Genomic DNA, 15,307 nt, shown 5'->3' on the forward strand with positions numbered 1-15,307 from the left:
TTAGAAGCATACTGTACACTTTCCAAAAAACAAGGATGATTTTATCTTTCAGAATGAGCTCAATTCTTCGTTTAAAATATGTATTATTTTTGAGTATACATGGAACTTTCTCCAGAATAGATCACATACTGGGTCACAAATTGGGTGTTGACAAGTACAAAAGGATTGAGATCATACCATGCATATTTTCATAGCACGATGCTATGAAACTTGAAGTCAACCACAAGAAGAAATTTGGAAAGACCACAAATACATGGAGGTTGAAGAACGTTCTACTAAAGAATGAATGGGTTACCTGCTTTCTTAGTGTAGTAGGCAGCACATCGGTCTCATCATAATCTGAAGAATGAATGGGTTAACCAGGAAATTAAAGAAGAAATTAAAAAAATATATGGAAGCAAATGAAAATGAAAACACAACAGTCCAAGCCATTTGGGATGCAGAAAAAGCAGTCCTAACAGGGAAGATATAGCAATACAGGCCTACATCAAGAAGCAAGAAAAGTCTCAAATATACAACCTAAGCTTACGCCTAGAGGAGCTAGAAAAGGAACAGAAAATAAAGCCTAAAGCCAACAGAAGAAGGGAATTAATAAATATTAGAGCAGAAATAAATGGTATGGAAACAAACAAAACAGTATAACAGATCAATGGATAGGAGGAAGAATTAATAAAATCGATAAACTTCTAGCCAGACTTATCAAAAAGAAAAGAGAAAGAACCCAAATAAATAAAATCATGAATGAAAGAAGAGAGATCACAACCAACACCACAGAAATACTAACAATTATAAGAGAATATTATGAAAAACTATATGCCAACAAACTGGGCTATCTGGAAGAAATAGATTAATTCCTAGAAACATGTAAACTACCAAAACTGAAACAGGAAGAAATTGAAAATTTTAACAGACCCATAACCAGAAAAAAACCTGAATCAATAATCAAAAATCTCCCAACAAACAAAAGTCCAGGGCCACATGGCTTCCCAGGGGAATTTTACCAAACATTTAAAGAAGAGTTAATACCTATTCTCAAACTGTTCCAAAAATAGAAATGAAAGGAAAATGTTCAAACTCCCTCTATGAGGCCAGCATTGCCTTGATTCCAAAACCAGACAAAGACCCCACTGGAAAAAAAAATGCAGGCCAATATCCCTGATGAACATGGGTGCAAAAATTCTCAACAAGATACTGGCAAATTGAATCCAACAGTGCCTTAAAGGAATTATTCACCACTATCAAGTGGGTTTTATTCCTGGGCTATAGGGGACATTCGCAATCAATGTGATATACCACTTTAATAAAAGAAAGGATAAGAACCATATGATCCTGTCAATAGATGCAGAAAAAGCATTTGGCAAATTATAGCATACATTCTTGATAAAAACCCTCAACAAAGTAGGGCTAGATGGAACATACTTCAACATCATAAGGCTATATGTGAAAGACCCACAGCTAATATCATCCTCAATGGGGAAAAACTGAGAGCTTTTCCTCTAAGGGTCAGGAACCAGACCAGGATGTCCAATCCCACCATTGTTACTTAATACAGTACCAGAAGTCTTAGCCTCAGCAGTCAGACTATAAAGAGAAATAAAAGGCATCCAGACCAACAAGGAAAAGGTCAAACTTTAACTATTCATAGATGACATGATATCTATGTAGAAAACCTGAAAGACTACACCAAAAAATTGCTACAACTGATACACGAATTCAGCAAGCTTGCAGGATACAAAATCAACATACAGAAATCTGTTGCATTTCTATACACCCGTAATGAAACAGCAGAAAGAGAAATCAAGGAATAGATCCCATTTACAGTTACACCAAAAACCATAAGATGCTAGGAATAAACCTAACCAAAGAGGTAAAAGATTTATACTCTGAAAACCATGGAACACTGATGAGAGAAATTGAAGATGACACAAAGAAATGGAAAAACATTTCATGCTCATGGATTGGAAGACCAAATATTGTTAAAATGTTTGTACTACCCAAAGCAGTTTACACTTTTATTGCAATCCCTGTCAAAGAATTTTTCATAGAGCCAGAGCAAATGATCCTAAAATTTGTTTGGAATGACAAAAGACCCCAAATAGCCAAAGCAATCTTGAAAAAGAAAAATAAAGCTGGAGACACCATGGTTCCAGACTTAAAGCTATATTACAAAGCTGTAGGCATCAAGACAATATGCTACTGGCACAAAAACAGACACTTAGATCAGTGAAACAGAATAGAAAACCCAGAAATGGACCCACAACTATATGGTCAACTAATCTTCAACAAAGCAGGAAAGAATATCCAATGGAAAAAAAGTCTCTTCAAAAAATGGTGTTGGGAAAACTGGACATTGACATGCAAAGAAAAACTGAACCACTTTTTTTAAGTGTTTATTTTTGAGAGAGAGACACACACAGAGTGTGAGCAGGGGAGGCACAGAGAGAAAGGGGAGCACGCAGAATCTGAAGCAGACTCCAAGCTCTGAGCTGTCAGCACAGAGCCTAACGCAGGGCTCGAACTCACGGAACTGTGAGATCATGACCTGAGCCAAAGTCAGATGCTTAACCTACTGAGCCACCCAGTTGCCCCAAACTGGACCACTTTCTTGGACCATACACAAAAGTAAATTCAAAATGGATGACATACCTAAATGTGAGACAGGAGTCCATTAAAATTCTAGAGGAGAGCACAGGCAGTAACCTTGTTGACCTTGGCTATAGCACATCTTACTAGCACATCTCTTTAGGCAAGGGAAACAAAAGCAAAAATGAACTATCAGGACTTCACCAAGATAAAAAGCTTCTGCATCACTAAGGAAACAATCAACAAAACCGAAAGGCAACAGATGGAATGGGAAAAGATATTTGCAAATGGCATATCTGATAAAGGGTTAGTATCCAAAATCTATACAGAACTTACAAAATTCAACCCCCCCCCCAAAAATAATAAATAATCCATTGCAGAAATGGGCAGAAGTTATGGATAGATATTTTTCCAAAGAAGACATCCAGATGGCTAACAGACACTTGAAAAGATGCTCAACATCGCTCCTCATCAGGGAAATACAGATCAAAACCACAATAAGATACCACCTCACATCTGTCTGAATGGCTAAAATTGAGACTACAAGAAACAACAGATGTTAGCGAGGATGTGGAGAAAGGGAAACCTTGCACTTTTGGTGGGAATGCAAACTGGTGTAGCCATTCTGGAAAACAGTATGGAGATTCCTCAGAAAAACTAAAACTAGAACTATCCTATGACTCAGCAATTGTATTACTCAGTATTTACCCAAAGGATACAAAAATACAGATTCAAAATGTAGATGTTAATAGCAGAATTATCAACAATAGCCAAACAATGGAAAGAGCCCAAATGTCCATCGACTGATGAATGGATAAAGAATGGATAAAGTATATATCCATATACTTATGTAAATGTATACACACACACACACAATGTAATATTGCTCAGCCATCAAAAAGAATGAAATCTTGCCTTTTACAATGATGTGGATGGAGCTAAAATATATTATGCTAAGTGAAATAAGTCAGCCAGAGAAAGACAAATACCATATGATTTCACTTATACATGGAATTTAAGAAACAAAACAGATGAACATAGAGGAAGGGGGAAAAAAGAGAGGGAGGGAAACCATGAGAGACTCTTAACTAGAGAACAAACTGCAGTTGACCCAGGGGAGTGGGTTTGAGACGGGCTAAATGGGCAATGGTATATTAGGAGGGCACTTGTTGGGAGGTGCACCAGGTTATATGTAAGTTATGAATCACTAAATTCTACTCCTGAAACCAGTGTTACATTGTATGTTAACTAACTAGAATTTAAACAAAAACTTTAAAATAAAGGCAGGAAACAAAGGCTAGGAGAATACCAAAAGGTTGTTACATTATACCTTTGTTGTTTACTCAAAGTAATGCTTGTTTCATCCTCTGTGAGATTCCTTTACCACACACACATATCCTTTCTCCCCCCGCCCCCAACTCTGTCTCTCTCTCTGTCTCTGTCTCTGTCTCTGTCTCTCTCTCTCTCTCTCTCTCTCTCTCTGGTCTGAATCTCTCTTTGCCTAAGTAGAATCATATTTTGCTCACCATAATAGTCATTTGTGTCTGGGAGGGAATTTGGGACTTTTTAAAAATCATTCTGTGGGTTCATAGATAAGTGGTCATGACATTCAACATTAGTCCATTTAAGGCGGCTCCACTAGGCAGGTTCTTCTCTGTTCCTTGTTACCATTATTTAAACTGTAAAGTGACAGTTTGTGAACCCAGAATTCTCCCAGAAGCCTGGAAAGGTTTATTCCTCATTGCATTTGTTGCATAAAGGGGAATTTATGTGTGTAAGAGAAGTATGCACCATTCCTGATGCAACTTCCTTGAGTAAATTCGTAAGTTGTAAGCTGTTAATACTGTTTTTCAGATCCAATCTTCCACACCTCTATAGCCCCATGGTCCTTCCCCTGTGCCCATTGGCACTCACTATCTGTCATTGACAAACTTGCCTGTTTTGCCAGTCACATTTACTCCAACTGAAATTTGCTGTCCCTGGGTCTCTCTCCTTTCTCCGTAGTCCTCTAAGTGGAGCCTGTTTGTCCCCCTTGATGTTTCACAGCACAGGATCTAGAAGTGGGATGAATATCCAACTTGCCTCCAACTGATGGCTGGACCATGTCTCACCCTCTCAAAGCCATTGCTGGTTCTTTTTTGTTTTTTGTTTTTCTGTTGTTGTTTTGTTGTTGCTGTTGTTGGTTAAGGGCAGTAATCTGTCTATGGTACCTGCTCCACCAGCAAAATGTTTCATCAGAGGTTTTATCAGTTGCTTCTCATACTTTTCTTGCCCCTTTCCTTTCCAGTACAGATTTCATGGTCTTTCAGATAAACATTTGTTTGTACACACCCACAGTTCCCTTGTACCCCTCTTTCTCTGTTGTATTCACTCAGCAAGATTTCAACCCTCACTGCTTCTAGATTTCTGCTTGCGCTGCTAAACATCTGAGGGAGCGAATGACTTGGCTGATTGATGCCATTTACATTTCTACCCACAGATCTCAACTGGGTCTTTAGCTAACATTTTTCTGATGATCTCCTGCTCTCTCAGAGGACAATTTTGTATCTTCTTTCTCCTTCTCTGACTCATTTTTATAGAAAAATAGTCATTTTATTCCATCTTCTTTGTCCCTTCCTCCACTTCTTCCTCGCCATCCCTTTCCCAGATCTGCTCCTGAACCTGTCTCCCCTCCTGTTATAATGAATGGATTTTGCTTTGTCCCCAAGTACAGCCAACATTAATACATTGCTCCAGTCCATTGTGCTTATTCACAGAAAGCTTTAGACTCTCATTCTTTATTCCTTTTTCACTCCCATCAACATAGAATCATACAAAACTACCTCTCATATTTAAAAATAAATCCCATCTTAAACCCTGAAACTTCTTTCAACTGTTACCCCTTTTCTTTGTTTTGATGTGTAATAAAAATGTTTGAAAATGTTTTCTATACCTGCTACGTATGCTCATCTCTCCCCTTTTATTTTTCAGCGCCCTCCAGCTGAAAGTACTTTTGACAAGGCTAATAAATTAGTTTTTTAAAGGGAAGTCTTTCAGATGGTCTTCAGGAACAATCTTTTTTTTCCCCCTCATTATTGAAAAGAGAGTTTCAAGGTATTAAAAATTAATATTTTCCTTGACCTACTGAAGGCAAAATAAATATGGGTACCTGGTGCTGATTCATTGTATGCTTTGAGTTTGGTGGTAACAATCCAGAGAGGACCACAGTGTTACAATGTAAAAGTCACTAGAATTTAAAGTTTTCTATCAATTACAATTTGTAGGCCACAATTTTTTTTTGTCATTGTTTTTGTTTTTTGAGAGAGACAGAAAAAGAGCATGCACAAGCAAGGGAGGGTCAGAGGGAAAGGGCAGAGAGAGAATCTTAAGAAGCAAATCTCCATGTTGGGCCCCATGGAGCCCGACCAGGGGCTCCATCTCAAGACCATGAGATCATGACTTGAGCTGAAATCAACAGTCCAAGAGTCAGACGCTCAAGATAATGAGCCACCTAGGTGCCCCTTGTAGGCAGGAATTTCTAAGTTTCAGTTTTATTTATAAGTTGTAAAATCTATTTCCTGATTTTTGGATTGTTTCATTTTTAATTTTAGTGATATTCCATTTTTTAGAAGTTATATATTGGCAAATAAGATGCTTTACTTAAATTTTATCCAGATTAGAAGATTTTATAAGCTGAGAGATGTTTCTTGAATCATGAAATTATAAACGTACACAACCTTTAGACATAACATTATGATTTTTAGTCTTTTTAGTTTTCACTAAATCTTACAAATATAATTTTAATATTTTGATGAGTATTAATATATAATTTATTATTTCAGTTCTTTTGGTATGAGCTCCTCATCCCCCAACCCCCTCGTAGTCAGGTTCAGTGCACCCACTGGATTTGGGCAGTTTGACTATTTTCAGTGGATGATGTAATCCAGTATGACCCTTATCCATCTTTAAATAACTGTCTGTTTTAAAAAGTTTGTAGGAATTAGTAGTGCTGAAGAAATATCCTGAAGCAATGTGTGTGTGTACACACATTTGTATAAATAACCTATTTCCCAGTTGATTTTAGTGTTTTGTTGTGTATTTTTCTATTGATGGTTGTTCAGCAATTTTTAATCTTCATGTTAAGATTACTTATTTGTGAATGACATCTATGAGTTTTTATTTAAAATATCAAATGCTATTGGGGTACCTGAGTGGCTCAGTTGATTAACCATCCGATTTCGAATCAGGTCATGATCTCAGTGTTTGTGAGTTCGAGGCCTGTGTTGGGCTCTGTGCTGACAGCTCGGAGCCTGGAGCCTCCTTCAGATTCTTTTTTTTCCCTTCTCTCTCTGCCCCTCCCCCGTTCATGTTCTCTCTCTCTCTCTCTCTCTCTCTCTCTCTGAAAAATAAACATTAAAATTTTTTTTAAATACCAACTGCTGTGGTATTTCAGTACACTTTTATTTCATCATTTATAACTTCTTTATTTATATTTTGAATTCTATGATTTTGAAACTAAGCCATCTTTAACTGCCAACTTAAGTTTTGACCAAAACAACCTGGGTGTAGAACTCATGTAATTTAGTTGCAATTTAAGTGTGTGTGAAAATTCTTGGAAACTCGTGTGTGAGTTACATTTGAAACTATTTTCTCTTGTGCATTATCATAGAAGCTTTATACAGCTTTGATTGATTTTCAGTTGATTATAATAATTAAATACTTAATGTTTTTCATTGCTAACATTTGGAGAATGAAAGCTTTTTTGAAGTCAGTTCTTTTGTTCCTCTACCACGATTTCCACATATATTTTAATTTGCTTTTGTTTACTGCACTAGGTCTATCTTGAATTTTCCTATATCCCCCAAATTTCCCACAGCCCTACTTACTTTGACTGGTTATTAATACACAGATATTGATCTACATGTTAGATATGTATATTACATAATTTCCTATGAGCACTATATGTAAGTTAGGTAACACAGACTCCTAACAAATTTATGGCAGAACAGAAAAATTACATTTTTGTTGTTTGTTTTTGACAGTGTGAGCATCTGTTGATATTTTTAATTTATCTGAATTTTACCAAGTGCCTTTATATTCTTATATCTTTTTTTTTTCTAGCAGACTCATCTCTTTTTTGTGTGGTCATCTTTGTCTGTGTTATATACATTGTCACATATGACACAAAGTCATACTGTAACATAAAACATACTACAAGATAAATAACACAAAATACTTAAAATTTGAGAAACAATTTTCTACTACACAATTGAACTTTGCTTAAGCTAGATGAAATAATGTCACTAATGAATAATTCATATACCTTTAGTTTTTAAATTTCAGGAAAAATAATCATATATGTAAAAATCCATAAACAAAATACACATGGGAATCATCTAATAACTAAACTTCATAGTCTTTTAAATATTTTGTCTGCCCTAATGACTAGAAATTATTTTTGTAGTACATATACCCAGATGATTTACATTAAGCTGTTAATGTAATTACCATGTATATGGTAAACATGGTGCTTTTAAGCAGTGATTGTAGCAATGTAAATTAGTAAAGTATTTGTCATAAGCAATTAAGAAAACTATATCAAATCCTTAAACTTTGGTTTATCAATTTTATTTCTGGCAACATATATATATTTTCCATGTGGAAAAAGTTAAACAGTAAGTTGACCTCCATTTTGTGGTTATGTTGTAGAACATTATCTCCCAGCTTCAAAAGTAGGCATGGGACCAAGTTACATGAATCATAAAACTTTACTTTTACTGATTATGCCAGCTGGCGTAAGAGATGGACACCTGACCCAAGACAAGGGCCAAAATAGGTTTCCATATCAAAATAAGCACAGGAAATTTCTGTTTTGAGCATTGAGCTCTTAAGATGGGAGCCTGTAGTTCTGACCACATGGAAATCATGGGAATAGGAAGTCTGAGAGGCAAATTCAAAACATAGCAAGAAGCAGTGTGAGAAAAATTCAGGGGGAAGAGAAAATAACGAAAAACAAAGACAGCAAATCTGATGGTGTTTTGTCACTGAATCAGTTTCACTCTGTTCTTTCTGTGGTACAGTACATTAACCAATAAATTCTCACTTTTATAAAAACCAATTCCAATTGGATTCATGTTTTCTTAACAACTAGAAAACCCTGACGCAAGCTTTATAAGGACCATAGTTATCATACAACTACTTATACTACAACATTAAATACAGAAATCAAAAATGTCTTATCTAGAACATTATTGTAGATGGCATAAAAGAAACAATAAAAAATATATACTTATACCTAAAAAGAAGAAAACATATCAAAATATGAAAAATAGCTGTCTTTGAGTGGTGAGGTTAAAGGGAATATTTTTTTTGAGATTTTTAAAATTTGTCTTGTCTTATATTTTAAAGACTATTTTAAACTTAGTTGAAAAATGAACTCATGTGTAGAAACAATATGAAACTTTTTAAATTATAGTGTTTAGTTCAATAAAGATATTTCCTAAAGCAGTGATACAGAAGAGAATTACGTGGAGGTCACAGACAAATGGGCTCCCTCCCCATTCTGCCAAGTCAGAAATGCTAGAAATGGGGCCCAAGCATTCATATGCCTCCCCAGTTTCCAGAGTGACAATGTCTGGGACTAGAACAGAGGTGGTATAAGGTAAAGGTTGGGAGTGTGGGGTTGGGTATTTGACAAACCTGGATTTGGACTTTGGTTCTGCCATTACTAACTGTAACTATACAACTTTGAATAAGTTATTTGTTTCCTGTAAGCTGTGACTTTTTTTAATCTCTAAAATGAGGTTATTTTCATTGTGAGACTGGATGAAACAATGTTTGTATGGCATGTAATATGATAATTAGTGTTAGCACTGAAAATAATAAAATCTTATTTAAAAACATAAAATAACATAAATAAAAATTTTAAATGAAATAAAAAAATAAACCCCACCACCATTATTATTAGCCTCCTGTTAGCCTAGCATGATGATAATGCAAGTCAACAGAAAAAAAAATTAAATTGCCTGAAGTTAATTTATGTAAAAATTTCAGGTTTAGTGTGGGGGAAATTTTCTATCATCTTCTCTCCAGGGCATACTTCCAAATAGCTTCATTCTCTGTCAAAAATAACTTCCATGCGTTTTTCTTTTTTTAAATTTTATTAGAAAAGGAATTGAATTTTAAGAATCACTAGTGCTGTACTAGTTTCAAAAATAAAAGCAAACAAACAAAAGTCACCTCCAGTGTTCTTTAAAAGGAGAAAAGCAGAGGGACATTACTAAGGTTGAATTACCAGAGACATTTACTTGCATCCCAGGTAGTTGATTCAGGCTTGATCCCCATGAAAGCCAATGGCAAAACCGAGTTCATGGAACTACAAGGAAATTTCTAGATGAGGCCAGGTAGTTCAACTCACAATCTGAATTCCAGCCAGCCCTTTAACTGGCAGTAAAATTAAAATAATAGGCAAACAAACATTTGTGAAGTCATCATAGGGAAATCTAAACTAGGGTTTTGTATCCTGGAGCTTTTACAGGTGAACATCAATAAAGTCCATTAATACATGGTATGAAAAAAACTAGAAGATACATATTACAACCATTTAAATATAAGATGCTTGAATATATTTCTTTTAAAAAAAAACATTATTTATTCCTCAACTTCTATTTTATTATTCTTCCTCAGGAAGAAATAACACAGTTTTGATAATTATTTTAAATGTATTTTACACAGATAAACAAGCTGTATGATAATATATTTCTGGCTGTTATTTCAACGATGGATTGGGGGGGGTGAAATTAGACTCAAGGACATTAATTTGAAAGTTATTAATGTATTTTTGATAGAATAGTCATTGTATGGGTGTGTTTGCAAATCTTTCTCCACTGAAATTATATTTTATGCAAGCCAAATGAAATACATGCAGGGCAGAGGGCACTATGTAATTAAATGATTGATTTATTTGTATTAATTAGTTATTCTTAGTTCATTGGGGAAGGGATAAGGGATATGTGTCAGTTGTGTTCATTTGTTGGTTTTGTTTTTTTCCTACTGCTCTGCTATCAGCAGCGAAGGTACTCAGTAATATGTGTTGGGCATTTGACATAGAACATCAATAAGATAATGTATAGGGTGGCAGAATGAGGATACCTCTATTCTTTTTTATCTGGAACAACTCTGAAAACAAAAGACACTAACAAAAAACAAACTAATAGATACCTGAACACTTCAAATCACAAAAATCATAAATGGTTAGGAAGGAGTGCCATGGGAAGAAAGGATCTGATGGGGTGCCAGGAGAGGGTCACTCTTGGAGCAGAATGCAGCAAAAGTTAAGAAGATACAGAGGGGCCCAAATAGCAATACTTTGTAACAAATGACTGAAATGCACAGGTTGCTACTAAGACTCATCTAATTAAAAGTAAGCAATATTGTAAAAGGAATATCTGTATAAAGATATTATAAGGAGCAGGTGTAGGTTGTGGGGGAGGTTAGAGAAAAGGAGGAATGGATATAGAAAAGCAAAAGGCAAAAAGAGAACATACTTCAGAAAAATGTTGCCATTGGGATGGCAAAATCCCATGAGTTGCAAAATATTGCAACCAAAGTTATTGCTATGAACCCAGAAAAATTTAAAGAAACAATCCTAGATTAAAAGTAAGTTGATGCATAGATGATTTCTAGGAAGAAATTATAATTATGCCCAACAGAAACAGGTGAAAACTGAGTTGGCAGAGCTCAGGAAATAAGTGAAAAATAAAACTATCTCAGAAATTAAGACACTATCTGAAAGCAAAACAAAATCAAACTAATAAGACTTCAGGGACTTTTTAAAACACAATACAAATATAGAAGACAAGACACGCTAAAGAAAGTAAACACATAGAGTAGAAACTGATAATGGATTTAATAAGGAAAAAAAAAAAGGATACCAAAAACAGATAAAGGAGTGTCAGTATACATTTTGTATCCTTGAATAAAAACCTCCTATCAAGGTGGAAACTGAAAACCTATTCTAAAATACCATTTAAGAATACAGTCTAGAAGTAAAGATTGGAAAGCACATGATGACTAAAGAAAAACGAGTTTAAGGTATGTTTAAAATTGAAATACAACCTAGTAAAGTTATGACTTTTAAAGATAAGTATATAATTCTTTGAGCATTCTGGCAAAAGTCAGATAATTTATAAGGGAAAAATATCAGGCTATCCTTAAAGTTCCCAACAATATACATCATTAAAAAACAGTGTTTGGATAAATGCACAATCATCCAGGAAATAAAGTTGAGAAAAACGTTATATCTAGACAAATTGTTTCAATAGAAAGGCAAGAGTAGATACTTACAGGCACTATGAGAATTTATTTCCTACAAATCTACCCTGAAAAGACTGTTAAAGGATTAAACCTCAGCTGGACATCAACTGAATAGAGATATGTAGCAAAAATAAACAAAAGAAAACAAAAAACCAGAAGTGAGCATAAAAATGCAATTAACTTTAAAACTAAGTAAAGAATAACCCTTTGAATCAGTTTCAGTATATAATGTGAATAGAATGACAACAAAGAAACAACGTGACTGGTAAAAGTTCGGACGGAAATTAGACAGTTATGTAAGAATATTGATTTTTTCATCTTTTGTAAACAGAAGTTTAAAAATATCATTTAGCAGATTCTCTTCTATTGACCACCTGAGTCTTGCTGTAAGAAGCAACCACCTCTCCTCTTTCTGTCCACCATCTGCTTGGCAGCTCCAAAGCAGCAACCAGATTGGCAACGCCTCCTGGGAGCTCTGTTGCCTGGAACATGGATGGCATCCAGCCCAAGGGTCAGTTGCCAAGTGACAAGACCATTGGGGGAGATGACTCCTTCAACACCTTATTCAGTGAGACAGGTGCTAGCAATCATGTGCTCAGTGCAGTGTTTGTAGACCTGGAACCCACAGCTATTGATGAAGTTTGCACTGCCACTTACTGCCAGCTTTTCCACCCTGAGCAGCTCATCACAGGTGAGGAAGATGCTGCCGGCAACTATGTCCAAGGGTGCTACACCATTGGCAAGGAGATCACTGACCTTGTCTGGGTGTGAATTTGGAAACTAGCTGACCAGTGCACAGGTCTTCAGGGCTTCTTGGTTTTCCACAGCTTTAGAGGGGGCGCTGGTTCAAGGTTCACCTCCTTGCTGATGGAATTTTTCTTTGTTGATTATGGCAAGAAGTCCAAGCTGGAGTTCTCCATTTACCCAGCGCTCCCCCACCCCCAGATTTCCACAGCTGTTGTTGAGCCCTATTACTCTGTCCTCACTACCCACACCACCCTGAAGCACTCTGTGGCTTCATGGTAGACAACAAGGTCATCTAGGACATCTGTGATAGAAATCTCAGTATTGAATGCCTAACCTATACTAACCGAATTAGGTTGATATGTCAAATTGTGTTCTTCATCACTGCTTCCCTCAGATTTGATGGAGCCCTGAATGCTGATCAGACAGGATTCCAGACTACCCTGGTACCCTATCACTGTATCCATTCCTTCTGGCCACATATGCTCCTGTCATCTCTGCTGAGAAAGCCTACCATGAACAGTTTTCTGTACCATGAAAAGCCTACCAGTACATGCTTTGACTCAGCCAACCAGATGGCAAAATTTGACTCTTGCCATGGTAAATACATGGCTTGCTGCCTGTTGTACCATGGCAGTGTGGTTCCCAGAGGTGTCAGTGCTGCCACTGTCACCATCAAGACCATGCATACCATCCAGTTTGTAGGCTTGTGCTCCACTGGCTTCAAAGTCAGCATTAAATAACAGCCTCCCACTGTGGTACTTAGAGACCTGAAGGTCTGGAGAGTGAGCTGTGTGCATGCTGGGCAAAGCCATAGCCATTGCTGAGGCCTGGGCTCACCTAGACCACAGATTTGGCCTGATGTATGCTAAATGTGCCTTTGCTCATTGGTATGTGGTTGAGAGCATGGAGGAAGGAGTTTTTTGAGGCTCGTGAAGACATGGCTGCCATTGACAAAGGATTCTGAAGAGTTTGATGTGGATTCTGTTGAAAGAGAGAGTGAAGAGGAAGAGGAATACTAAGGTTAAGAATGTCAGCAAGGTACTGCTTTTGCTGGGAAGTTTATTCTGTTTTGAACGTTGAAAAGTTGTACTTTGATCATTTAATTTGTGTATAGCAGTGTATACTCTCATATACAATTACTGACATGTGCTTTAAAACACAGCACTTTGTTACAGACCCAAATTGTCCATTTCTCTAATGGGTTTATAGCTGGTAGCACTTGGTATTTGAGTATAGTTTAAGGCATAGAGTAAGCATTAGAAGAACTAATGATTATAGCAATACCTACTAAACTGGTGTTGGAAAAAAGGAATTAGATATATTAATCCATCATTGTTTCTAGTGTCTACAAAATAGGAGATCAAGTGTACAAAATAATGTTTTAGATATAAAATAAAACATTAAAATGACCCAAAAGAGAAAAGAAAATTTCCAAAACATAGTATGCTACCCAAGTCACGCACAACAAAGGAAAGAAATATACAGAACACAGAAAAAATAAAGCAATAAAAGAGGAAACATATCATAAAATATGATGCTGGAATGAATATAAATAATATATTATAATATAAATGGGATACACTTATTGAAAGGAAAGAGTCTTAGTCTGTATTACAAAGCACAAGCAAAACAGTACTGTATGTGTGTGATAAATCCAAAGCAGAAAGATTAAAAATAAAAGGACTGTAACAGCATACTGAGCCCACACATATAATACAATATTTATGCTCTTAATACAGACAAATATAAATCACAACTTTGAAAAGCATTGCATAATAAAGATGATGTAGGTTGAACTGTGTTCCTATGGAAGACGTTAAAGTCCTAATCCCTGTACCTGTGAATGTGACCTTACTCATGGGAAATAAGGTCTTTTAAATGTAATCAAGTTAGGATGAGGTCCTACTGGATTAGGATGAGCTCTAATCCCATGACTGGGTTCTTAAAAGAGAGAAGTTTGGACAGAGCTATACAGAGGGAAGATGGATATGTGAAGATGGAGGGCAGAGGTTGGAGTTAAACTGTCACAAACCAAACCACAAACAAAAATTACCAGCAACCGTGAGAAGTTGGAAAGAATCAAGGAAGCACCCTCTCCTAGAGTCTTCAGAGAAAGAGTGGCTCTGTTGACACCTTGATTTTGGACTTCTAAACTCCCAAACTGAAAGGCAATACAGTCATTTTGTTCTAAATGACCACATTGTGGTCCTTTGTTACGGCAACCCTAGGAATACACCGGGGAAACAAAATTCTGATTAATACAATTCATAAAAAGTACAGCAGTTCAGTGGAAAATTAGGAAAAACACACTGGTCATAGGAAACAATCAATTATTTATCTCAGGCCAAGTAAGATCAAGTATACCAAAGGTGAGTTCACAGAAAAATAAATGACAAATTTAAGTAGATGAAGTAGATGTAATTTAAATATATCAACATCTATACCCTGAAAAAGATAGTACCTAGTATCCTAGTGCCAATTAAATTACTTACTAAAAGAATAAATGACAAAATATTACAGACAACTGTAATTCCAATGCAACAAAACCTAGAAATTAAGATCAAAATTGTAAATCATGCCTGACAACCTGGTAAAATAAATGAAAGAGCGAGGGGGAGAGAGAGGAAAAAAAAATCAAGGATAACTGGCAAGAATATGATAGAGATGAATGAAGAGAAAGAGA

General features: G+C 36.0%; 1 pseudogene; it reads left to right on the forward strand.

Moving 5' to 3' along the window:
- The window catches only part of LOC125930379 (tubulin alpha-1 chain-like), an 84,389-nt pseudogene extending 70,746 nt beyond the window's left edge, over positions 1-13,643 (forward strand).
- The last annotated feature ends 1,664 nt before the right edge of the window (positions 13,644-15,307 follow it).

The sequence above is a fragment of the Panthera uncia genome, chromosome A2 (genome assembly GCF_023721935.1).
Source record: "Panthera uncia isolate 11264 chromosome A2, Puncia_PCG_1.0, whole genome shotgun sequence".
Taxonomy (NCBI): Eukaryota; Metazoa; Chordata; class Mammalia; order Carnivora; family Felidae; genus Panthera; species Panthera uncia.